The 25,832-nt window shown below is 40.5% G+C and overlaps 1 protein-coding gene across 1 annotated transcript in view; it reads right to left on the bottom strand.

Moving 5' to 3' along the window:
- LOC124790054 (hexosaminidase D-like) overlaps positions 1-25,832 on the bottom strand; it is a 187,509-nt gene that overhangs the window by 20,977 nt on the left and 140,700 nt on the right. The window lies entirely within an intron of this gene.

The following is a 25,832-nucleotide window of genomic DNA, read 5'->3' as shown; positions in this document are numbered from 1 at the left end:
ATAAGGATATAGTTCTGGCAACACTGGCCGTGACATCCTTCTTCTGTGCGGATGCACACACATTCCCCGAACTCTTATGGGATTTGGTAAGAATGTCTTCCACAAGTAATGAGTGTGTTGAGGTTCAGTTAAATTACTAGAAAGAGAAGCACAAAGGTTACTAAAAAAACTGGCCCTGACCACATAAGGTCAAGAATCAATAGATAATAATGCAATAGTGCAGTTCAGTTCAAGTAAAGAATACATAGAAGCTGAGGCAGAGTTAGGATGCAATAGCTGAATTGTACACTTAAAAAAATTGTTGTCAAGATTTAGAGCTCAGAAAAGCACTGATGGGAATTTAATGAAACATGGTTTTTCCGTCTATGTTGGGGGCTGCCTGAAGGGCAAATGATATGTAAAATGATCCTAACAGTATTCTAGAACCATACAAAGGTAACATAAAAACATCAAATACACTGACAGAAAATGAAATCACAACACCAAAAAGGGTTGTGCAATATACATGAAAGTTGGTAGGCATGTTTCTACATCTGAAAAGTTATGTCTGTTCCAATTTTGCACCAGTTGCATAAGAGTGGCACTAGTAGCACAACTACGAGGATACAAATCAGGTTTCCTTTAAATACATTCTGTAATAGTCATGAGCGTTAGTTACCTTTGAGACTGGACATGGCGAGTTGATGTTAATCAAGAATGCCTTTAAGGCAACAAAGACACCATTATTAACACCTCACTGAGTTTGAATGAGGTTGTGTAATAGGGCTATGAGAAACTGGATGTTCCTTTCTGTCATACTGCAGATAGACTTGGCAGGAACATAGTCACTGTACATGATTGCTGGCAGCAGTGGTCACAAGAATGTGTCACAAGAAGACCAGACTCCAGACGGCCAGGTGACACTACCGAGGAGGAAGACCATCACGTTCAGTGTATGGCTCTGTCACATCCTACTAAATCTGCAGCAGGAGCAGCAATCAGCAGCAGCTGGCATCATTGTGACAACAAACTGTTACTAATTTGTTACTTCAAGGATAGCTCCAAGCCAGACGACCTGTAGCATGCATTCCACCGACTCCAAACCTCAGCTATTTGCGACTTCAGTGGTGTCAAGTGAGAGCTCACTGGAGACCAGGCTGGTGGTCTGTTGTGTTTCCTGATGAAAGCTGGTTATGCCTCAGTGCCAGTGATGGCTGGGTGTTGGTTAGAAGGAGAATAGTTGAATGCCTGCAACCAATATTTTCTGTATGTGAGACGCACTGGACCTCCACTTGGAGTTATCGTCTGAGGTGGGATATTGTATGACAGCAGGAGCACTCTCGTGGTTATCCCGTGCACCATGACTGCAAATCTGTACGCCAGTCCAGTGATCTAGCCTATTGTGCTGCCATTCACGGTTTCCAGACAGTGTTTTTCAACAGGATAATGATTGTCCACATACCACAGTTGAATTAGTGAAGTTCGGTGGCAGGAGGAACAAGACATCTCGTCAAGTGAATACAGGGTTATAAATACAAAATCAAATAGGGGTAATGCAGGAGTAGGTTTAATAATGAATAAAAAAATAGGAGTGTGGGTAAGCTACTACCAACAGCATACTGAACGCATTATTGTGGCCAAGATAGACACGAAACCCATGCCTACTACAGTAGTACAAGTTTATATGCCAACTAGCACTGCAGATGATGAAGAAATTGATGAAATGTATGATGAGATAAAAGAAATTATTCAGGTAGTGAAGGGAGACGAAAATTTAATAGTCATGGGTGACTGGAATTCGAGAGTAGGAAAAGGGAGAGAAGGAAATATAGTGGGTGAATATGGATTGGGGGAGAGAAATGAAAGAGGAAGCCGTCTGGTAGAATTTTGCACAGAGCATAACTTAATCATAGCTAACACTTGGTTCAAGAACCATAAAAGAAGGTTGTATACATGGAAGAAGCCTGGAGATGCTAGAAGGTATCAGATAGATTATATAATGGTAAGACAGAGATTTAGGAACCAGCTTTTAAATTGTAAGACATTTCCAGGGACAGATGTGGACCCTGACCACAATCTATTGGTTATGAACTGTAGATTAAAACTGAAGAAACTGCAAAAAGGTGGCAATTTAAGGAGATGGGACCTGGATAAACTGACTAAACCAGAGGTTGTACAGAGTTTCAGGGAGAGCATAAGGGAACAATTGACAGGAATGAGGGAAAGAAATACAGTAGAAGAAGAATGGGTAGCTTTGAGGGATGAAGTAGTGAAGGCAGCAGAGGATCAAGTAGGTAAAAAGATGAGGGCTAGTAGAAATCCTTTGGTGACAGAAGATATATTGAATTTAATTGATGAAAGGAGAAAATATAAAAATGTAGTAAGTGAAGCAGGCAAAAAGGAATACAGACATCTCAAAAATGAGATCGACAAGAAGTGCAAAATGGCTAAGCAGGGATGGCTAGAGGACAAATGTAAGGATGTAGAGGCTTATCTCACTAGGGGTAAGATAGATACTGCCTACAGGAAAATTAAAGAGACCTATGGAGAAAAGAGAGCCACTTGTTTGAATATCAAGAGCTCAGATGGAAACCCAGTTCTAAGCAAAGAAGGGAACGCAGAAAGGTGGAAGAAGTACATAGAGGGTCTGTACAAGGGCAATGTACTTGAGGACAATATTATGGAAATGGAAGAGGATGTAGATGAAGATGAAATGGGAGATACGATACTGCGTGAAGAGTTTGACAGAGCACTGAAAGACCTGAGTCGAAACAAGGCCCTAGGAGTAGACAACATTCCATTGGAACTACTGACGGCCTTAGGAGAGCCAGTCCTCACAAAACTCTACCATCTGGTACGCAAGATGTATGAGACAGGCGAAATACCCTCAGACTTCAAGAAAAATATAATAATTCCAATCCCAAAGAAAGCAGGTGCTCCAGATGTGAAAATTACCGAACTATCAGTTTAATAAGTCACAGCTGCAAAATACTAACGCAAATTCTTTACAGACGAATGGAAAAATTGGTAGAAGCCGACCTCCAGGAGGATCAGTTTGGATTCCACAGAAATGTTGGGAACACGTGAGGCAATACTGACCCTACGACTTATCTTAGAAAATAGATTAAGGAAAGGCAAACCTACATTTCTAGCTTTTGTAGACTTAGAGAAAGCTTTTGACAATGTTGACTGGCATACTCTATTTCACATTCTAAAGGTGGCAGGGGTAAAATACAGCGAGCAAAAGGCTATTTACAATTTGTACAGAAACCAGATGGCAGTTATAAGAGTCGAGGGGCATGAAAGGGAAGCAGCGGTTGGCAAGGGAGTGAGACAGGGTTGTACCCTGTCCCCGAAGTTATTCAATCTGTATATTGAGCAAGCAGTAAAGGAAACGAAAGAAAAATTCGGAGTAGGTATTAAAGTCCACGGAGAAGAAATAAAAATGTTGAGGTTCGCCGATGACATTGTAATTCTGTCAGAGACAGCAAAGGACTTGGAAGAGCTGTTGAATGGAATGGACAGTGTCTTGAAAGGAGGGTATAAGATGAACATCAACAAAAGCAAAACGAGGATAATGGAATGTAGTCGAATTAAGTCGGGTGATGCTGAGGGAATTAGATTAGGAAATGAGACACTTAAAGTAGTAAAGGAGTTTTGCTATTTGGGGAGCAAAATAACTGATGATGGTCGACGTAAAGAGGATATAAAATGTAGACTGGCAATGGCAAGGAAGGCGTTTCTGAAGAAGAGAAATTTGTTAACATCGAGTAGAGATTTAAGTGTCAGGAAGTCGTTTCTGAAAGTATTTGTATGGAAGTGAAACATGGACGATAAATAGTTTAGTCAAGAAGAGAATAGAAGCTTTCGAAATGTGGTGCTACAGAAGAATGCTGAAGATTAGATGGGTAGATCACGTAACTAATGAAGAGGTATTGAATAGAATTGGGAAGAGGAGTAGTTTGTGGCACAATTTGACAAGAAGAAGGGACCGACTGGTAGGACATGTTCTGAGGCATCAAGGGATCACAAATTTAGCATTGGAGGGCAGCGTGGAGGGTAAAAATCGTAGAGGGAGACCAAGAGATGAATACACTAAGCAGATTCAGAAGGATGTAGGTTGCAGTAAGTACTGGGAGATGAAGAAGCTTGCACAGGATAGAGTAGCATGGAGAGCTGCATCAAACCAGTCTCAGGACTGAAGACAACAACAACAACAACAACAACAACAACAACATACCACTGTTATAAACCCACATGCTCTACAGAATACTGTCATGTTGCCTTGGCCACTTTACCACCAGATCCGTCTACAATTGGGCACATATGGGACACCATTGACAATAGCTCCAGTGTTGCCCATGAACAGCATTAACTATATTGACTGACCAAGTTGCACAGGCATGGAACTCCATCCCACGAACTGACGTCCGGCACCTGTACAACACAATGCGAGACATTTGCATGCTCGCATTTGACATTCTGGTGGTTATACCAGTTATCAATGCACCATCATTTCAAATTTGCAACGGCTTATCTTGTGCTTACATTAACCTGTGATCTTGCACAGTTAATCACTTAAATATGTTACCTAGGCAAATGTGTTCCTGAAATTTCATTACTCTAAATTAATTATTTTTTAGTGTTGTGATTTTTTTTCTGTCAGTGTAGATATTCTTTCACTGTAAAGAAATATTGGCTTAGTAAGCAAATACGAAAATGTTTGTTGTTAGTCTCTAGAGCTGAACAAATTTCAAAACATGCTTTGTAAAGGCTTAAAGGTCTGACTCTGGTTGGGTTGCGCCTTTTCTTAAATCCCATTACATAACACGCACATTCTTAAGGGCAGATAACTGAGTGTCTATGATGCTCTCTGCTAAGCCACATGAAATAATTCCTGGTGTATGATAATGTTCAGACAATTTCCCCACATAAAAGATTACAATGAGCTGTCCAAGAGGGTCACTTCTGGGAAGGACAAACCAGAAAAACACAAGACACAGTTCCAGCATCCACAAAAAATAATAATATGAATATGTTGTGACATAAGAAAACCTATTCAGTCCAGGACTCGAACACTGATTTCCTGCTTTCCAGAAGCAGTCATCTTAACCATCACTCTATCTGAGCATGCCTGAAGACCTATTCTCACTTTCACTGCCAGTGTTGTTGTCACTTACGTTTTCTGAACACGAGCGGCAGAGATTTCCCATGAGGAATGAGGGTATAGCAACATTACATGGGAAGAAGGTGGAAAAGGGGGAAGGGGGTTTAGTTGGTGGAGGAGTATGGCTTACCCTGCCGCAAGAGATATATATCAATTGAACTAGATTCACTGAAATGAAATAAATGGATGACGGCAATGATATCAATAAAATGACACAATACCAGCAAAAACAGCCCTGAAATACTTGCACCGCAATAAATATTTTGCAGAAATTCTAATTCAACTGACACATATCACTTGCAGCAATGTAAGCCACAGTACTCTACCAACTCCATGCCACCTCCACAGTGGTGCTACTCCTACATGTCTCATGGGGAAAACTTTTGACAGTAGTGTCCATAAATTGTACGTGTAAATGTCAACGTCAATAACTATCATAGCAGAACTCTAAGAAATAAAAATAGTCACATGTAAAAACTGTCAGTGACAACCAAAGTTAGTGTCCCAACATTCATGGATGACACAGTTCAGATGTTCCTTTACAAAGAAAAATACTACTGCTGATTAACTCTCTCACTACTGTTAAGATGAGTGATCAGTATTAGCAGCACTGAAAACAGCTTAAATCACAAAAATTAAAAAGATGGCCCAAGGGCCCGATACAGTCCCTGTTAAATTCTACAGTATATAGAATTTGCAGCTGAGTCAGCTCTCATTCTAGCCATAATAACCCACAGATTCAAAATTGGTAGCAATAATTCAACCCAATGGAGTACCAAACCAAAAAGAAACCTGTACTGGTTTGGTCGTCATTCAGGGTAAAAGGACGATGCTGATTTCAGAGGAACCTGAACAGCCATCAACAAGTTGGCTAAAATCAGAAGCAACATAAATATACTAGGTCAGAGAACCGCAAAGCCACGAAATTCTACTAATCAACAGAACATCAGAAATGTTGCTGCCACGAGTGCATGTACCATCTCTGGAAGCGAGAATATCCATACCTGAGGACAGCAGAATTACAGGTAGTTGTCGGAGGAAATTTATCATAAGAACAATGCGTTCAGTGAAATGGAACTCAAAGAAATTTCAAAAACTTGTGGAACAGAAGTAAAACAACCTGCAACATCTCCCATCACTGAACAACATGAACATGACAAACCTGGGAATAATGCAGGATGAAGAAGAACAAGAAGTCACTAAAATATGCCTGTGCTACACTGAGTCAAAAACAACAAATATAAAATTATGGCCCATGTTATCTAATGCAGAAAGGAGCTGGCTACCAATTTTATAACCTGTCTGCAGGAAAAAATGGGTTCCACAGATGAAAGACATCAATGCTACACTTGCAACTGACCAAATAATGGCAGTTGAAGAAATGAACCAGCTTGCTACAGTACAACCGTAACAGTAACAAAAGACGTGGGTTACTGCATTCAAAACCTGCCAGGAAAGCAACTGTGAAAGCAAAGAAGATAGTTTGACTAACTGAAAATCAGAAGCTTGAGATCTGATGCAAACAACTTGAAAAACCTGAAGAGCATAAACTGAATAACCAGAAGAGCAAAGAGTATCACATAAAATATATTGCCTATTTACAGGACAAATCAAAGCACCAAATAACTACAACAGCCGGGAAAACTGAAAGATATGATGCCAGGACCATTCACTGCAGACAACATCAAACTTTCCAATCCCATCAGAGGTATTTTGACCAGAGACTGAATCAGCTACCAGATACAGACATTGAGAAACCAGAGAAATGAGCAACAACCCAGTTCAGGGAAGCCCTCTGGGTTACTGAAAAAGACAACAACTAAACTCATGTGCAGATACAGGTCTTTGAGAAGAAACTTTCCAGCAACAGAATGCAACAACTGGAGATAAAACCTGAAATGGAGAAAAACAAGAAGAGGAATACAGTCATGAACTGGGCATCTCTTGCCACCAATCAACTGCACAGCCTCTGGCTCAAATACCTTATCAGTCAGCTTGTGAGAATGGCCAAACTGTATAACAAAATGCTAAGACAGGAAACATCAGTGACTGGTTAACAACTGGAATAAGTATTTAATAAAGTAGAACACAGTTAAAGGGGCAATATTGGGAACTTGCAGGTCAATATCATGTTTGCTGACAGACATCATAGCTGACAGAATTCAGGGCTTTCTGGAAGAATTCCGCATTATACCAGTAGGTAACAATTGAAGAAGCAGGAGCACAAAAGACCTGATCAACAAAATGATTGCAGGAAACTGCAAAAGCCAGAAAATAAATCTAGATATGACCTGGATTGACTACAAAAGAGCCTTTGACTCACTGGCACACAGCTGGATCATAAAGTGCCTGGAAACCACCAGAATCAGTAGAAACATCAGGAAATTTGCTGAAAATGTGATAGTGCGATGGAAAACAGAACAGTTTATCAGAAAAGAAAGTCACAGACAGTTCAACATTAATAGAGGTTTTTTTCAGGGGGGACTCTACAGAAAATCTGAAACCAAAATCCAGTCTCTGATAAATACAGTGCAAATCTTCAGCTGTAATATCAGCACGGAATTGAGGTTTGAGAGGTGTGCCACACTGGCACTAACGAAGGGCAAGATGTAAGAAAGTGAAGGTATCGAAATACCAAATGGACAAATCATCAAGTGTCACCAGTTTGTATCTGAGCATTACAGTGTTGGACATCATGAAGCATTTGCATGTAAAAAGTGTGGTCAGCAAACAGTACACTTAAATCGCCAGAAAAAATTTTAAAAGCTCGCTGAATGGCTAAAATAGCATCAAGGCAATCAATACCTGGGCAGCACTGGTCATCAGGACACAAGTAGAGCTGGAAAATCTGGACAGTAAAACAAGAAAACCTATAACAATTTCACCATACATTCAGGGCCAGAAAACTATACTAAGCAAGGCAGATAGTGGAATAAGAGGTGGAATCCAAAATTTTCGTGACTGGTGCTGCCATCTGGAAAGTAGGAGTAGTAGATCTTTGCACCGCTAGGTGGCGAGAGCTGCATATCTAATAAGTCAGTGTGCAGAGTGGCATTCAGCTGGGAGGACATGTTGCATGTCCATAGTGATTTCTGTAATAGTTTGCGTTTGATGTGTGGTGATTTTACGATGGATCCACAAACAGAACAGTGCGTGTGTATCAAATTCTGTGCGAATCTCGGGAAAAGTGCTACGGAGACCCTTTCAATGATACAACAAGTGTTTTGGGGGCAGAGCATGAGCTGTATGTGTGTGTTTGAGTGGAAGCGCTCAGGCTTTCCAAGACCCAAAAAAAGTGAGACAGGTGAGGAGCAAAGTGAAGAGCATGATTGTCATTTTCTTTGATACCAAGGGAATTGTGCACAAAGAATTTGTCCCACCCAACCAAACAGTGAATTCGTCATACAACTGGGATGTCTTGCAATGGCTCCGTGAAAACGTGCAGTGACGATGGCCCGAACTTTGGCGTCAAGGGAACTGGCTGCTGCATCATGACAACGCACCCTGTCACACGTCCTTGCTCACCAGGACCTTTTTGGCAAAAAACATGGCAGTTGTACACCACCCACCGTACTCGCCAGATTTGGCATCTTGCGACTTCGCGCTGAAACTCAAGTTGAAAGGCCGCCGGTTTGACACTCTAGAGAGGATTCAAGAAGCATCGCTGGCAGTGACACCCTCAAAGAACAGGACTTCCAGAAAACGTTTGACCAGTGGCAGAAGCACTGGGACCAGTGTGTGTGTGTGTGTGTGTGTGTGTGTGTGTGTGTGTGTGTGTGTGTGTATGTGTGTGTGTGTGTGTGTGTGTGTGTGTGTGGAGGAACTACTTCAAGGCTGATGGTGACCATTAGTCCAAAGGTAAGGTTTTCAACAGGTGGTAGGACCAGTCCCGAAAATTTTGGATAGCACCTCGTAAGAAAAAATGCATTGGCAGACTACATAGAAGACAGCCAATAATCAATTGTGACTGACATCAAAACATAGGACTTCTTGAAGTACAGCAAATCAAAAATCAATACTGGAAAACTGTACATCAATCCTGGAGACTCGACCTGTGCAATAAAGCACTGGATGGGCAGTTTGTGGATAAGACTGAAGGTAAAATACGCAGGAGAGTCTACATTCACACATGCAACACCTCTATAGGAAGAAGATGCTCTGCAGCTTCAAACAACTGCAGAACTAATGCACCAGTAAAGCAAAACTTCTGAGCACAATATCTTTCCCATGACAGTGTTGAGATGAGAACACCCTACCACAGTTTCCGGAACTATGACACCCAGTGAAATCAATGAAGACTGACTGGATTTTATAACCAGCAAGTATCACTGTGGTGAGGGAGGACATTCAATTTTCATGGAATGAACTGGACAAGAATGTGCTTATTCTGCTCACATGCCACATGCAAATTGTAAAGGCATTAGCAGCATACACTTGGGAGTGGGTGAAGTGCAGCTCCTATGCAGACAGCAAGGTGCAGGAATTATTCACTGCCGCAAAACAGCAGGGCAAATTTGAGAGATTGTTGGGAACTCATATGACTAACATAAGAGCTATTGTAAAATTAAAAGAGAAAGTAATGAATTCATCTACAACTTCAGCTCTCATGAAAGGGCTGAATTTTGTGCCTGTCCTGAGGACCATACCGAAGTGGGACATAATTGGTGGTGTGGACAAAGCAATTCAAGGCTGCCAAAGAAAGAAGCAGAGGAGAAACCTGCAAGGTTATCAACAAGTCCGAATTTATGAAAGCAAACAAATTAAAAGAGAAAGTAATGAATTCATCTACAACTTCAGCTCTCATGAAAGGGCTGAATTTTGTGCCTGTCCTGAGGACCATACCGAAGTGGGACATAATTGGTGGTGTGGACAAAGCAATTCAAGGCTGCCAAAGAAAGAAGCAGAGGAGAAACCTGCAAGGTTATCAACAAGTCCGAATTTATGAAAGCAAACTTCTCTGCAGTGGAATGGGGGGGGAGGGGGGGGGGCTCCCTGATCAGTGAGAGATGACATAAAAAAGGAATGCAATGGTGCTGATGTGCACCAATGACTATCATTATCAAACTGGCTCACAGCTACAGGATCCAGCCTAGAGGCAACTCTAGAATGACCCTATTTTGACAGTTACCAGGAAAACAGTTGCTCTGCTAAAGAGCTCAGATCTACCAGAGGCAATGAAGAAGTGGCTGTAGCCGAATATCCATAAAGGTAGGTGTACCTCTGCAGCTAATGCTAGGCACCATTAATTCAAAAAATTATCTGGCAATGCTTCTAAAATCCTTTCTTGTAACACTGTAGTCATCACGTTAAGAACACTTCAAATTTCCTGAAAGTATTGAAGGACATTCAACTATAAAGAGATGACGTGTTCTTGAATTTTGACGTTACGTCTCTATTCATGAAAGTATCTCTCCAAGACTCCTTGGCACGTCTCGACACTTCAAGCCCAAATAGTTAAGTTTTATGAACATACACTGAAATATCCTGTCTCAAGTGCAACACGGAGTTTTATGAACAGAAGGATGAAGTGGCCATGGGATACCCACTGGGGATTGCAAATTTCTACTTGGGACACTTTTGTAAGAGGTAGCCCTTCAAACCACTCATTACAACCCCAAGCACTTGTTCCACAATATAGATGATACTTTTGTGATATGGAGCATGGCAGACAGTTCTTGGACGAGTTTCTGGACCCCACTTTAATAGAATCCATCAAAACACTGCTTTCACTATGGAAATAGAGCAGAATGGTTGTATCCCTTTCTTGAGCACACTTATAGGGGCGGAGGTAGATGACACACTAGGCTGTTCATTGTACAGGAGGAAGACTCGGAAAGACCTGTACCTGCAGGCAATTATCTGCCACCATCCAACGCAACTGCTGACTGTGCTGACCACCTTAGTACATGGGCTGCGCATCATCTGTAATATAGAAAGCCTCCCAGGCAAACTATACAACCTGAAGGAAGTGTCCCACAAAACTGGGCACAGTGGAGCACAGATTAGTAAGGCATTCAAGAAGAAAAAAGATACAGTAAAGCATGCCACCTGGGCAGTACCCAGACAGCTGTAGCCAGGTGGAGGGGATCATATTGCTAGTATCAACATTACATTATCTGCACTATCTCATTATTTCGCCAGAAGATGATGAATATAAACACTGCAATACTTTAATATTTCCACCTGGCTGGAAACCTTAGAGCTTTCCATCAACAGTGTTTGCTTGCAGATCTATATTCACACAGCAGTCAAACTAGATAAAGAAAAGACATGATCTTTGCTGGCCAATGAAATCCTAAAAATGGAAACAATGACTGACTTTTTATGCACATACACACACCATCAGAACTAATATTGTGCACTCCTAAGACAAAACATTTTGACCAGTGCATACTGTGGCATTGGATGCTGCTTGGTGGTGTTCTTAGTGCATGACATGGTGGCAAAATTATGTATGTGGAGCAGACACGGACTGAGGATCACTGCAGCAAAGATAAGGGCTGCAAATGATGAAATTTGTTGAGATAATCAAATCTGACAAATGTCAGATTATTATTATGCATAGCCTGTGAATGAGAATCTGGAAACAGTGAAGCTGGTCGTATGGTCATGTGCTACTGTCGTGAAAAATCTGAAACTACCATTAGGCGCTAAATGGTTGGATGTCCATGACTCTTCACAGAATATGGGTTTCGGGGGCTTGTATGATCTGTAAAGTAGGATAGATGGTTATCTGTGGCATCACTGCCAAAAGAACACAATGCTGGTGCATGCACAAGTGTTTCAGAGCACACAGTTCATGGTACACTGTTGAACATGGAGCTCCGCAGCAGGCCATCCCTACGTCTTCGCATGTTGGCCTAATGACATCATCAGTTATGATTGCAGTGGGCACAGGACCATTGGATTCAACCATTGATCAATGGAAATGCATTGGATCTTTGGGTGAATCACATTTTTGCTACACTAGATCGACAGTTGTCTCCACAAACGCCGACATCAAGGAGAATGGCGGCTCAAAACGTGCAGCACACCACAGGTGCAGCTTGGTGGGGGCAGTATTATGCAGTGTGAGACATTCTCCTGTGCTTGCATGGGACATATGGTAGTAATCGAAGGCAGGTTGACAGTAGCAAATCAATCTGCATTCCTTCATGCTTGATGTCTTCCTCGACAGCAATGTCATCTTTCAGTAGTACGACTGTCCGTGTCTCAGAGCCGCAACCATGCTGCTGTGAGGAGCATTACAGTGAACTCATGTTGATGTCCCAGATGTCCTATGGAACCCATCAGAGTTGATATCTGGTATCATCACTGTGTACGCAAACCTGCAGCCCATTATTTACGCAAATTACATGACCTGTACATAGACTTCTAATGCCACATACCTCCACAAACCTACCAGCAACCTGCCAGATCCCTGATACGCAGAGTCAGTGAAGTATTTCATTTCAAAGATAGACAATAAGGTATCAAACAGGTGGTCGTAATGTTTTGGCTCATTATCATAAGGCCCATAATACAGACATCAGCAGAAGACCTGAAGGGTAGACTCCAGAAAAAGATCAAGGAAACCACATTTTGAGGTGGTAAAAAGATTGCTCAGACTGATTAGAAGCAGAGGCACAATGCTGTGTCACGAATGATCCACTAGAACTAATATAAAAATTACCATCTCCCAGTGGCAACAAGCTAGAGGGGGCACAAGGCAGAAGAAGGTGTCAAAAATGAAAATACCAAACTACTCCGTTACTTCTGACTTCAGATAGATCAAATGTTGCATTATAATATTTCGGACATCATTGCCGTAGAGAAAAAAAGGGTAGATCTTTAACACTGCCACCTCAAGTGATAGCAGATTCGACGTGAAACAAGTGGAAAAACTTGCTAGGTACAAGGACTTGAAAACAGAGTTACAGCAACTCTGGAGTAAACCAGTGAAAGTAGTCCCAGTAGTACTTGGCATACTTTGAGAGTGCCAACAGATCTTCATGAGTACTTGTAAACCACTGGCATTGATATAATGTCCATCTGTCAACTACTGAGATCTGTACAAATTATTTGCCAATAAATCACACAGAATGATGTCCTCTATCTTAACCATAAACAACAATCACATGAATCCCAAATCATACTTTTCCCACAACATCTTGAATGCCAGGGATCAAGGCAATCAGACATATGCTATATTTCTTGATTTGCAAAAAGCATATACCACCAACATTTATTAACAAAGGTATGAACAATGGGATATCAAACAAAATGCTTGACTGACAGAGGGTTTCCTGGTAGGTCATACACAGCTTATTATCTTATACAGACAGTCATCTACAGATGTAGAAGTAATTTCAGGCATGCCCCAGGGATTACTACTGGAACCTTTACTGTTCATGATATACAGGGTGATTCAAAAAGAATACCACAACTTTAAAAATGTGTATTTAATGAAAGAAACATAATATAACCTTCTGTTATACATCATTACAAAGAGTATTTAAAAAGGTTTTTTTTTTCACTCAAAAACAAGTTCAGAGATGTTCAATATGGCCCCCTCCAGACACTCGAGCAATATCAACCCGATACTCCAACTCGTTCCACACTCTCTGTAGCATATCAGGCGTAACAGTTTGGATAGCTGCTGTTATTTCTCGTTTCAAATCATCAATGGTGGCTGGGAGAGGTGACCGAAACACCATATCCTTAACATACCCCAATAAGAAAAAATCGCAGGGGGTAAGATCAGGGCTTCTTGGAGGCCAGTGATGAAGTGCTCTGTCACGGGCTGCCTGGCGGCCGATCCATCTTATCAGCTGCAGACAGTGCTTGAACCAATTTCAGACGATAAGGTTTCATAACTAACCCTTTTTCGTAGGACTCTCCATACAGTTGATTGTGGAATTTGCAGCTTTCTGCTAGCTCTGCGAGTCGATTTTCCTGGGCTGCGAACAAATGCTTGCTGGATGCGTACTACATTTTCATCACTCGTTCTCGGCCGGTCCAGAACTTTTCCCTTTGCACAAACACCCATTCTCTGTAAACTTTTTATACCAACGTTTAATACACCACCTATCAGGAGGTTTAACACCATACTTCGTTCGAAATGCACGCTGAACAACTGTCGTCCATTCACTTCTGCCGTACTCAATAACACAAAAAGCTTTCTGTTGAGCGGTCGCCATCTTAGCATCAACTGACGCTGACGCCTAGTCAACAGCGCTTCAAGCGAACAAATGTACAACTAAATGAAACTTTATAGCTCCCTTAATTCGCCGACAGATAGTGCTTAGCTCTGCCTTTTGTCGTTGCAGAGTTTTAAATTCCTAAAGTTGTGGTATTCTTTTTGAATCACCCTGTATATTAATGATACAGAAAACAACAGTAACCTCAGACAATGTATACAGAGGAATCTGAGCAGTCATTTTTCCAGCACTCCATACATGACTGAAATGAGAAGAAATCTTAATATGTGGTACAGTGCTAAAACCCTCTACCATGCACTTCACAGTGGTTTGCAGAGCATATATATAGATATCACTAACTAAAGAAAAACTTAATGGACAACTATCTGTCTCAGGAAGTGATCAACACATTACCTATGACCTATGTTTGTGTGATTCACATATGGTTAAAAATTACAGCACAATAAGTTTGTAAAAGTAAATGAAGAGCATGATCCTAGTACATCCTAGAAGTAGTCCTGCCATAATGTGTGTATCAGCAGCAGCACAAAAGGTAGCATACAACCTTGTCAAATGCAAGCAAAGCCTACAAACTCAAAGTCGTCAATCACCAATTGCCTGTACATGTAAGGAGGTAAAAAATTTTACTTGTTTTACTTTACATGTGACTAGGGCCCTACCAACCAACTATTCAATGAGCCTCTTCCATGTATTTCTGTTGAGTACACTATTTATCCATTTGGTGTCAATCTTCATCCTCGCTGTGTCTCCTGGATGTTATGTCACCATCTAGTTCTGGATCCTCCTCTTCCTCTCGTGCTACCTATCGTCTAGCAGAATGTTATTCTAGGAGTCTACTCTTCATCATTCTTACTATATGGCCAGCCCATTTCAACATTTACTTTTTTAGCATTTAAATGCACTTAAATGCTGCTGTTCACAACATACTCTCCACACACATTTTGGCACTTATCACAGCAGCAAACATGCTTTGAAATTCCACCAGAGGATTCTACTGACTGAGACTTCGACAAATTAGACACACCCTCACAACTCCACATTGTCATCAAAGCACTGATTTGTGACCCACGTCTACATTCTTAAGTTTTCCAAGTCTGACAATACCTCACATAGTTTATTGCTGTGCCATGCTCAAGAAAATCAACAAGAAGCACACCTTTCTGTGGCCAATTCATAAGTCACAATGCTTAGTTGTGTAGTTCGCTCCTCAATGTAAACATTAGTTTGGCCACTTTGCCTAATGACACCATTGACACACTCCACCTTCACCTTCAGTGATTATATTGTTTCTCGTACACTTCACACAATTGCTGATATCAGCTTATGTCTTTTACCCACAAAAACCTTATTACTGACCGCACTTCACAACTCACAGGACTTTCAATTGGTGCATACATCTGAAAATTTTGTTATGAAATAACAGAAAATGGCATGAACTTCACACCGGCGTGGCTATATACAGACTGAATGGACAATTACTCAGACAACAATATAGCCATGCTAGCCCCTGCCATTGTTGCTTCAGGTGAAAACATAATCCAGTTTCTGGATAGCCTTGTATTTTTGTGGAAACCACATTGGTATTCCCCAATTAGTTCTTTAGTTATGGGAATCGGCCTGTTAATGGGCAAATTGATAAGATTTTATAACAACATCCAGTAAAGCAATTCCTCTGTAGTTATCATACACATGGGAATCATTCTTCTTAAATAGGGGATATATAATTTTGGTTTTCCATTCTGTCTTCCAAGTTGTTTCTATATAGACTGTAGTTCTAATTCCTGTTGTGGTCCTCCATTTTTAATAACTCAGCTCGTATCTGGTCTTTATCATAACCGTTATTATTCTTAAAGTTCTTTATGGCTTAGTGTATTTTATTTACTGATGGGGTGGTGACTTGTAAGAGTATGTCAACTGTATCAGGTTCTTCAGATCACAGCAACTGAGTAGATGTGAAAATTATGTCTTCCATCTTTTCTATATATCACTTTTTGTGGTCCATATAATCTCGTGCTGATCCTTTATCAACTATTCCCTCCCAGTGAATTTATGAAAGAACTGTTTTTCCTATTTTAATACATCTGTCCTTCCCTGTGGTGCTTGAAATCATTCTCTGCTTCTCTTATTATATTGTCATCTCTGATTATGTTTTAGTGGTATTCTCTTTTCTCTTGTCTTAGGGTATGTTGTACTTCAAGGCAGATGCTACAGTATCCTTCCTTCAGGGTAATATTATTTCTTTCTTGAGTCCATAGTTTCCTCGCATTTCTTCTCTCCAGCACTTTTTCTTGGTATGTTATATTAAATTTAATTTTGTTAGGTCATTTTCTTTTTCCAATAACTTTTCAAGTTACTTCTTGAATTCTGTTCTTCAGGAAGTGAAATTCATGAGGCAAAAAGTTTCAATCAATCATCTTAAGTAACTACTTGGTACAGTATGCAAAAAGTTTCAGACAATCATCTTAGGTAACTACACAGTATAATTTCTTAAACAACACATATTTTTGAATGTTTAGATATTTCTCATTGATTGAGCCATCTCAGCTGCACATTTGTTAATTAGATCACATGTTTCAATCATTCAGGATCTTCACCAGATCTAAGTAGATGCTTCAGCAACACATCTTGTCTACTCAGAACGACATATCAGAGTACTCTGGGAGCAGGGAAGGAGCGGAGCAGGGAAGGGGAAAGACAAACAGATGCAATGGCAGAGGGTGGCACATAGTGCGGGTTAGGGGATATGAATAGGGAGGAAGTGATAAGACAGAGGGGGGCAGAAATTGATGGGTAGAGGGTGTGGGGACAATATGTTATCATAGGTTAAGGACATGATAGTTTCAGAAAAGCTCGTGGTGGAGGGGAGGAACACATGACCCACGCATTGAGATCAAGCATGTTATGTTCAGTTGCATGTTGTGCCACAGGGTGATTCATGTTGCTTTTGGCCATAGTTGGGCAGTGGCCATTCATCCTGGTAGACAGCTGGTTGGTAGTCATACAATATAAAAAGCAGTACAATGATTGCACCAGAGCTGGCATATGCCATGGCAGTTTTGACAGATGGCCCCGGGCTCTGAGTAGGATAAGCTTGTGACAGAAATAGAATACAAAGTGCTGGTGGGTAGACTGGGCAGGTCATGCACTTTTGTCTTCCACAGGCATATGATCCCTGTAGCAAGGAGTTGGGATTAGGAGTGGCATAGTGATGGTATAGTGAAGGCTGGTGTGGGCAATGGAACACACTTCAAAAGGGGTGGAAAGTATCTTGGGTAGGATGTAATCAAAGCCCTGACGAAGCATGAGGTTCAGTTGTTCCAGTCCATAGTGGTATTGGGTGATGAAGGGGGCACTCCTTTGTAGCTAACCGAGCTAGGTGATGCAGTGGTTAGCACGCTGGACTCTCATTCAGGAGGACAACAGTTCAAACCAGTGTCCGGCCATCCAGATTTAGGTTTTCCATCATTTTCCCTAAATCACTCCAGGCAAATGCCAGATTGGTTCCTATGCTTATTTCCTTCCCCATCCTTGACACCATCTGAGCTTATTCTCCATCTCTAATGACCTCCACATCAATGGGACATTAAAGACATTAAACCCAATCTTCCTCCCTAGCTCCTTCCTTCATAGTGGGTTCTGGGATAGAGGGGGGGGGGGGGGGGGGCGCATGGGAGATCTGTTTGTGGATTAGGTCTGGGGGATAATGCATGTCTGTGAAGGCCCTGGTGAGACCTCCAGCATACTGGGCAAGAGAGCTCTTGCCACTCCAGATACATCACATCTTGGTGGCCAGGCTGTATGGGAGGGATTTTTTGGCACAGAAGGGATGGCAGCTGTCAAAATGCAAGTACTGTTGGTGGGTTTAATGTGGACAGAGATGGGGAGGAGTCATCAGAGAGGAGACAGTCAACATCCAGGAATGTTGCACACTGGGTTGAGGAGGACCAGGTAAAGCAGATGGGCGAGATGGCATTGAAAGTGCAATGAAAGAAGGATAGGGTATCTTGGCCATGAGTACAGATAATGGGCATAATTTCGATGAACCTGAACCAGACCAGGGGTTTGAGCTTTGAGAGTCTACAAAGATTTCCTCTAAATGGTCCATAAACAGTTTGGCATAGGAGGGTGCCATGCAGGTGCCCACGACTCTGCCATGGATTTGTTTGTATATCTTACTTTCAAACATTAGTACTGGTAAGATGACCAATCAGGCCTCAACCAGGATGAAAAGCCGCCGCCAGCACCACACTGTGGCCAAGAGCTTGGTTGACCAGTTGACCACCCTGTGGCACAACATGCACATGAACATAACAGACTATTTCAACAGCTGCTTCACATTCTGGCCATCCAGATCCTCCCCTCCACCACCAGCTTTTCTGCACTGCACAAGTGTAGTTGTCCTTACAACACGTTCTCCACTCCAAAAATTATTTGGCCTCATCTACAGTAACCCACTGTCCTCACACCATCCACCCAACAGTTTCCACACCCTCTCTCCAATCACTCCTCCCTATTCATGTCCCCTCATCGTCCTCGAGTGCCACCCTCTGCCAACACATCTGCCCATCTTTCCCTTCCCTGCTTCTCTCCTTTTCTGTTCCCCGTTCTCCCTGCCCCCAACACTTGCACCAAAGCTTCCCAACTGCTGCACCTGACAGTCTTATCATGCCTCCATCTAGTCCCTGCACACTATCAGGCAACCCTCCCCCCTCCCATTCCCCTCCTATCCCCCTCCCTTCCCTGCCTCACTTCAGTTGCAACTCAACATCACAGTTGCATTCCGGTCTGAGCTGTCGGAGATGCTGGTCATGTGAACTTGAGGTGTGCTTGCCTATGTGAATGTTTGTCTGTTTTCTTTCCTTTTCTTTGCTCAAGAAGGCTTTGGCGAAAAGCTAAGTGTGTAATAGTCTTTCCAATGTGCCCACCTGCAGCTCAATGTGTCATCTTTATGGTGAGCAACAATCTATCTGTTTCCTAATATTGTTGATATTACAACCTGGAGTTTCCATTGTTAAATACAGTTGATGAATATCTCAGATGAATATGTCAGCTATGCTGAATGTTTAAGTCATGTTTGTGACTGAGCTAATGCAAGTTTTGTACTAAACACCAACACTTCTGATATTGCAATAATTCTAAGAGGAACAAATCATGTTGCTTGTAACAACAGCCATCATCAAATAAACACTTGGAGTAAACTTTGTACATGGTATCAAAGAAAGTGGTTTGGTTGACTTTCTGTTAGACATGACATTCCAAATTAGTCAAATCTATAAACTGTGTCCAAAATGCATCTGTGTTACAGCCATGGAGAGAAAATTATGCACAACCATGGAGAGAAAATTATGCACTGAGTGGGTTTCACTTGCACAACCTTGGCAGAACAACACACACACACACACACACACACACACACACACACACACACACACACACACACACACCTTATTCCATTGACAGTGATGCTTTTGATAAATCACAATCTCCAACAAAGGAAAATTTGCTGATGATCATGGATATGAAGAAAATGATCATGGCATGCACAGCATAGCTCATATTAGTGGCAAAGATAATGGGAACAAATCTGCAGTAAAAAGAATGATACAAGAATATTTCTAAGTCAGAAAATTCTGAAGGCAAAATCAATAATCTTAAAACTATTCACACTACAGATGATGGACATTTCACACTACAGAGTATGGTCATAGGCAGAACCAAAATAATTGTAATAATTATCACTGAAATGGAGAACTGAGAAATTTGAAAGGCAGGCTAAACAATATGATGGAGTAACACCAACCCCTGTCCAGCATTCTAAATGTAGATTCAAATTAATTCAGCAAAACTGAAAAAGACTTCGCAATAAGATAGGTAATCATAAAGTTTAATTATCAATTTGAAAAATATCAAGTTGTGGCCATGAAACTTTGTGAAAGTGTTAATTCTCCTCTACAAATTCACCCGTGAATGGGACATATTTTTTCACACAAATAAAGGACTTGACTGAAACCTTGGTTGTAGAGGTCTACATTTTGTCTGCTCAGAAAACATTACAGCACAAAAATTATCACATGTCATTCTAGAAATACCTGCTATAAAACAATTTCTTCACCCACTGAAAGAGAAAGAAATCACTGGGTCCCATGTCACGAGAATATGGGGCAAGTCAAAATTCAATTGCCTAAAAAAGCAGCATGTATAACAGTGTCCTCTGCAGCACAATCTGGGGAATTCTCATGGAGCGGAAACACCCTCTCTGACAAGTTCTCGAGTGCTTTGTCTTTACTGCCTCCTATAACCCTAACAGGAGATTTCAGTAGAATGCTCATGTGATGGCTTGCATAATCTGCTAACAACACACCAGTCCTGAAATGCCTGACATCACCTTGTCCAATGATGGTTGAGTCTTTCCCTTTTTTTAGCAGTGGTCAAATCCAGATATTTCCACTGCTTGCTTTGCTATTTTATCTTAGAGTCACAGTGATATATCCAGTACTCACCAATGGTGATAAGGGTGATACAGAAGTCATCTCAATCAGCCTGACACAGCTGAAATGTTTCTGCTGCTGCCTCACTTCAGTGGGCTGTTTGAATGGGAGCAATAGGTCACAGAACATCGAGGGTAACAACATTGTCATGTCCAAAATATCATCCAAAATGTTGAAAACTGATCCATGACTGATATTCACTTTTTCCACTATTGCTTTGATTGTAATATACCAGCCTTTGAGCACTAGATCCTTCACTTCTCTAGCAATTCCCAGTTCTTCATAGACGGATGGCCTTCAAGCTTGTTCTTTATCATTCAGACTTGTTTGGTCGCAATTGCAACCACCTGTGCCACTTGAACACTGTGTCTTATAAAGAAGCACTGTTATCATACACTTCTACTTTCACCAATGAGCATGGATTGTCACAGCATTGTTTCCATTCAAATAGAGAAAATTAATTATTGCAAATATTCCACTTTGTAAATTGCTGAGCTATTTTATTTTGGCTCCTCCAGTGGCCACAGTCTGTGGTGCAAGGGTTTTAATACCAAGACCATAGATAAGATACTAGTAAAAAACAAAAAAAAATCCTCTATAACTTTATTTTTTGAGTTAATAGTTAAAACTTTATGAGTATGCTTTGTAAGCATAATCATTGGGATGCAAACTTCAGGGACTGACAACCCTAATATTTCAGTTAGAAGTGTTACAAACCTATACACAAACATACCAGTATAGTAAACAAAAGAAATCATAACAACCTTCTAAGATACAGAAAAACCTCCATCACAGGAACCTTATGAAATCCATGATATCCTAAAACTATCTCTAAACCAAAATTATTTTGCATTCAGCCATAAAATTTACACACAAGCTCATGGAGAGGCAATGAGAAACAGCATTGCCAGCACAACAGCAGACTTATGTATCAACATACTGGAAGAAAATTGGCCATTACTTAAGAAAATTATGTATTAACAGAGAGACACTTTAGTACCAATAGATGGAAAATTATGTATTAACAGAGAGACACTTTAGTACCAATAGATGTAAACAATGAAGACATCCAAACAGTTCATCCAGAACTAAACAAACTGTATCCAGAAATTAAACCCACAAATGAAAGAGAAACAAACAGATTCATAAACTTTCTCTGACTTAAAATCAGCAAAATTAACAACCATCAAATATTTGAAATCTACAGATTAATAAACATAATTAATGCAAGTTCTTGTCACCTAAAATTGCAAAAATATGCCTAATTCAACTCAATGATCAATAGAATAATTTAAGTTACCACTCTAACACTTAGCAATACAAATTGAATGTACAATATTCCAATCTATAGCCCAACAAAATAACCTCAACCTGAATATAGTGCGCAAACTGTATGAAAAACACATGAACCTAAAAACCATACCATACACAGAGACATAAAATTAACAAAACAAAACCCAACAAAAAGCAACATACATACCAATGATATACTCGGGACAAACATCAAATAAAATAAACCAAATAGTTACAAAAGAACCATAAAACTAGCATTCAGAACCAACAACATTCTTAAGATGAAAATTTGATTTGGAAAAATCAGAAGTTCTGATTTTGCCTAGAAAGGCATACACAAAATCACGTGTGATGACAGTGCTAAATTCTATACAAGTCAAGCAGGACAAAATATCAGCACTACATTTACTGCACACACAAGTAACTGCAACAGCAATCAATAAAGCTTTTACCTGAATCTAAAAAGCCTAAACCACAAAGTAGAATATATCAAAAATGCTGCTCTCATAAGAATTTCACAGAAAAAAATGGTAGACAAATAGAAATTATGTTACTTACAACACCCTAGCAACAGACAGACGACAGTTTACTAACTGATGAAATAAGGACGTCTTTCTGTAACATCTGCAGGTTTACTTGAGGAAAGCACTAAGAAAGAAGCTCTACTACTAATTTAACTAATTGCAGCTTGGCTGGAATAATTCATTATAAAGTGTCATATTGTGATGTGTTCTATGCTGGGGGCCTGGTCAAAAAGAAAAGATTACTACTACTACTACTAATACTACTAAGCTAAGAGCTCTTCTCTCTGAAATGTATTCACAACATTCCACAACTATGCCCAACTGCGCTCACTGAGATCAGTGAACTGATTGCATTGAACAGACCCTAGTTCTGTATTCCAGATTTTCTGAAAATCACATCATACAGAGCTATTACCAGTTAGGGTCCTACAGCCCGCAACACAACACTGTCCATGAGGCGAATGGCTGATTACAAAGTGCCAAAAACACAGGAAGGACCCCCTCCCCCAAGAAATATCAAGAGTCTACTGTTGTTATATCAATGCAATTTTTTCATTCATAAATGGTGTTTCATCTTGAACTTTTTTCACCACCATCAGGTCCCACAGGATATATATGCAGGAGCAGAGGATATTTAAAAAGTGAACACATAGTACGGAGAAAATGAAAGAGAGAAAGAGGATGAAAATGATATAGCATAACTTAAAAAAAGAAGTACATGAAAACAAATATTGTTGGATTGTAAGAGAATATTATTTAAAAGGATCACATCCAGGCAGGTAATAAAAATTCAAGTACAAAGTATGAATTTCATAAACACTGCTGTTGGTGTAGACAATCCTGATGAGTCATGTGGTATAAGAAGTGGACCTTCATGATCACTGCCTTGGTAAAATAATAATAAATAAGAAAGGAATCTGGAAGCTAACTATTGGCATAAACAACATGAGTTTTATGAGGAGTTGGAGCAGCTACTGATGTAATTAGGACTGACTTCACTGAAAATTGATGTGACAGGAATTCAACAAACAAAATAAACAGGGGAGTAAAATATATCTATTGGGAATACACCTATGAATAATCATTTCTTATTTTATGGTGGGAACAGCACTATTTATTTTATGGTGGGAACAGCACTATTTATTTTATGGTGGGAACAGCACTGCAAAGCATAAATTTGGAACAGATTTCATCATCCACAACAAACTACAGTTTGCAGTAAAAACCTGATACTGTCACTGAAATGATAAGCTACAACAAAATTATGAACAAATTCATGAAAACATACATTATAAAAATACAAGAACCAACTGCAGAAAAAGACTTCAACATTACATTTGATACAGTTTCCAACTCACATCCAAAAAATTGTGTCACAAACCTACTGGGTGGTTTAATGCAAAAATTTGTAAAGAACAATACAGCAGACCTACCCACTAGCAACTACAATTTACATTCAATAACAATGACTGACACTAAAGCTATTAATTTTTTTCATTTTCAAAAACTTTGATAATTGAAAGTACATGTTTCTCACATAAAAATATATGCAGAAAGACTTGGATATGTCGAGATGGAAACGTAGTAAATCAAACAGACCCTGTATTAATTGAAAAAGTCAGAGCAGATTTATAAAAGGCATCAGAAGTATGAGTTGTGCTGATTGTGATTCTGATCATCATCTGATAATGATTCAATTAAAACACAAATATGAATACTTATGTGAGCAATGACTAATGTGAAAGCCATATACAACCATGCTACTGTAACTTGAAAGAAGTAGAAATTACTAAAAATTTACAGAAAAGTTGACACATTCCAGGAGATAACAGGAGCAGCATGACATAAATGAGTACCTGATCACATGTGAACTATAAACAACATGACTATACCAAATACAGTACAAAAATGGAAATCTCTGGATCGAGTAATATGTAATATAAGGAAATGGCCCATATCAGATTGATGTATGTAGCACAGTAACACATAACAGAGAACAGCATTCACACTAGCTTTCAAGCACAAGCTATTGCTCGAAAGCTAGTGTGAACACTGTTTTCTGTTAGGTGTTACTGTGCTCTTTGCACCAATCACTGTAGGTGAGTGGTTGCCTTTCCCTTTTTTATGTCATCACAAAATGTTGTATGATAGAAACAAGAAATTCCTGTTGCGATAAGACTTCAAAGATAGGAAAAGAAACTAGCAGATAACATAAAATACACACATACACATCAAAGAAAGCTTTGCATCACCTCGGTTCCGAGAGTTCCAGAACCTGTACAGAAAACTGGAATAGAGCTCAACATAAATATCATTTTCCGCCCTTTTTATTGCTCATGAAAACCACACATTGCATGTTGTACCATAATACAGCAAGACCTTCAGAGATGGTGGTCGAGATTACTATACACACCAGTACCTCTAATACCCAGTAGCACATTCTCTTGAATTGATGCAATGCCTGTATTCATTTGTGGCATTACTATCCACAAGTTCATCAAGGCACTGTTGGTCCAAATTGTCCCACTCCTCAAAGGCGATTCGGCATAGAATTCCTCAGAGTGGTTGATGGGTCACATCGTCCATAAACAGCCCTTTTCAATCTATCCCAGGCATGTTCGATAGGGTTCATATCTGGAGAACATGCTGGCCACTCTAGTTGAGCAATGTCATTATCCTGAAGGAAGTCATTCACAAGATGTGCACGATGGGGGTGCGAATTGTCATCCATGAAGACAAATGCCTCGCCAATATGCTGCTGATATGGTTGCACTATCGGTCGGAGAGGACGGCATTCACGTATCATACAGTCGTTGACGGCGCCTTCCATGACCACCAGCGGCATATGTCGGCCACACACAATGCCACCCCAAAAACAGCAGGGAACCTCCACCTTGCTGCACTTGCTGGAGTGTGTCTAAGGCGTTCAGTCTGACCAGGCTGCCTTCAAACATGTCTCTGACGATACTCATCAGTGAAGAGAACATGATGCCAATCCTAAGTGATCCATTTGGCATGGTGTAGGGGCCCCTCTGTACTGTGCTGCATGGTGTCGTGGTTGGAAAGATGGACCTCGCCATGGATGTCGGGAGTGAAGTTGCGCACCATGCAGCCTATTGCACACCGTTTGAGCCATAACATGACGTCCTGTGGCTGCACGAAAAGCAATCTTCAATATAGT

The sequence above is a fragment of the Schistocerca piceifrons genome, chromosome 3 (genome assembly GCF_021461385.2).
Source record: "Schistocerca piceifrons isolate TAMUIC-IGC-003096 chromosome 3, iqSchPice1.1, whole genome shotgun sequence".
NCBI classification, from domain to species: Eukaryota; Metazoa; Arthropoda; class Insecta; order Orthoptera; family Acrididae; genus Schistocerca; species Schistocerca piceifrons.
Note: the sequence above shows the minus strand (reverse complement) of the source record. Positions and strands in the feature narration are given on the sequence as shown.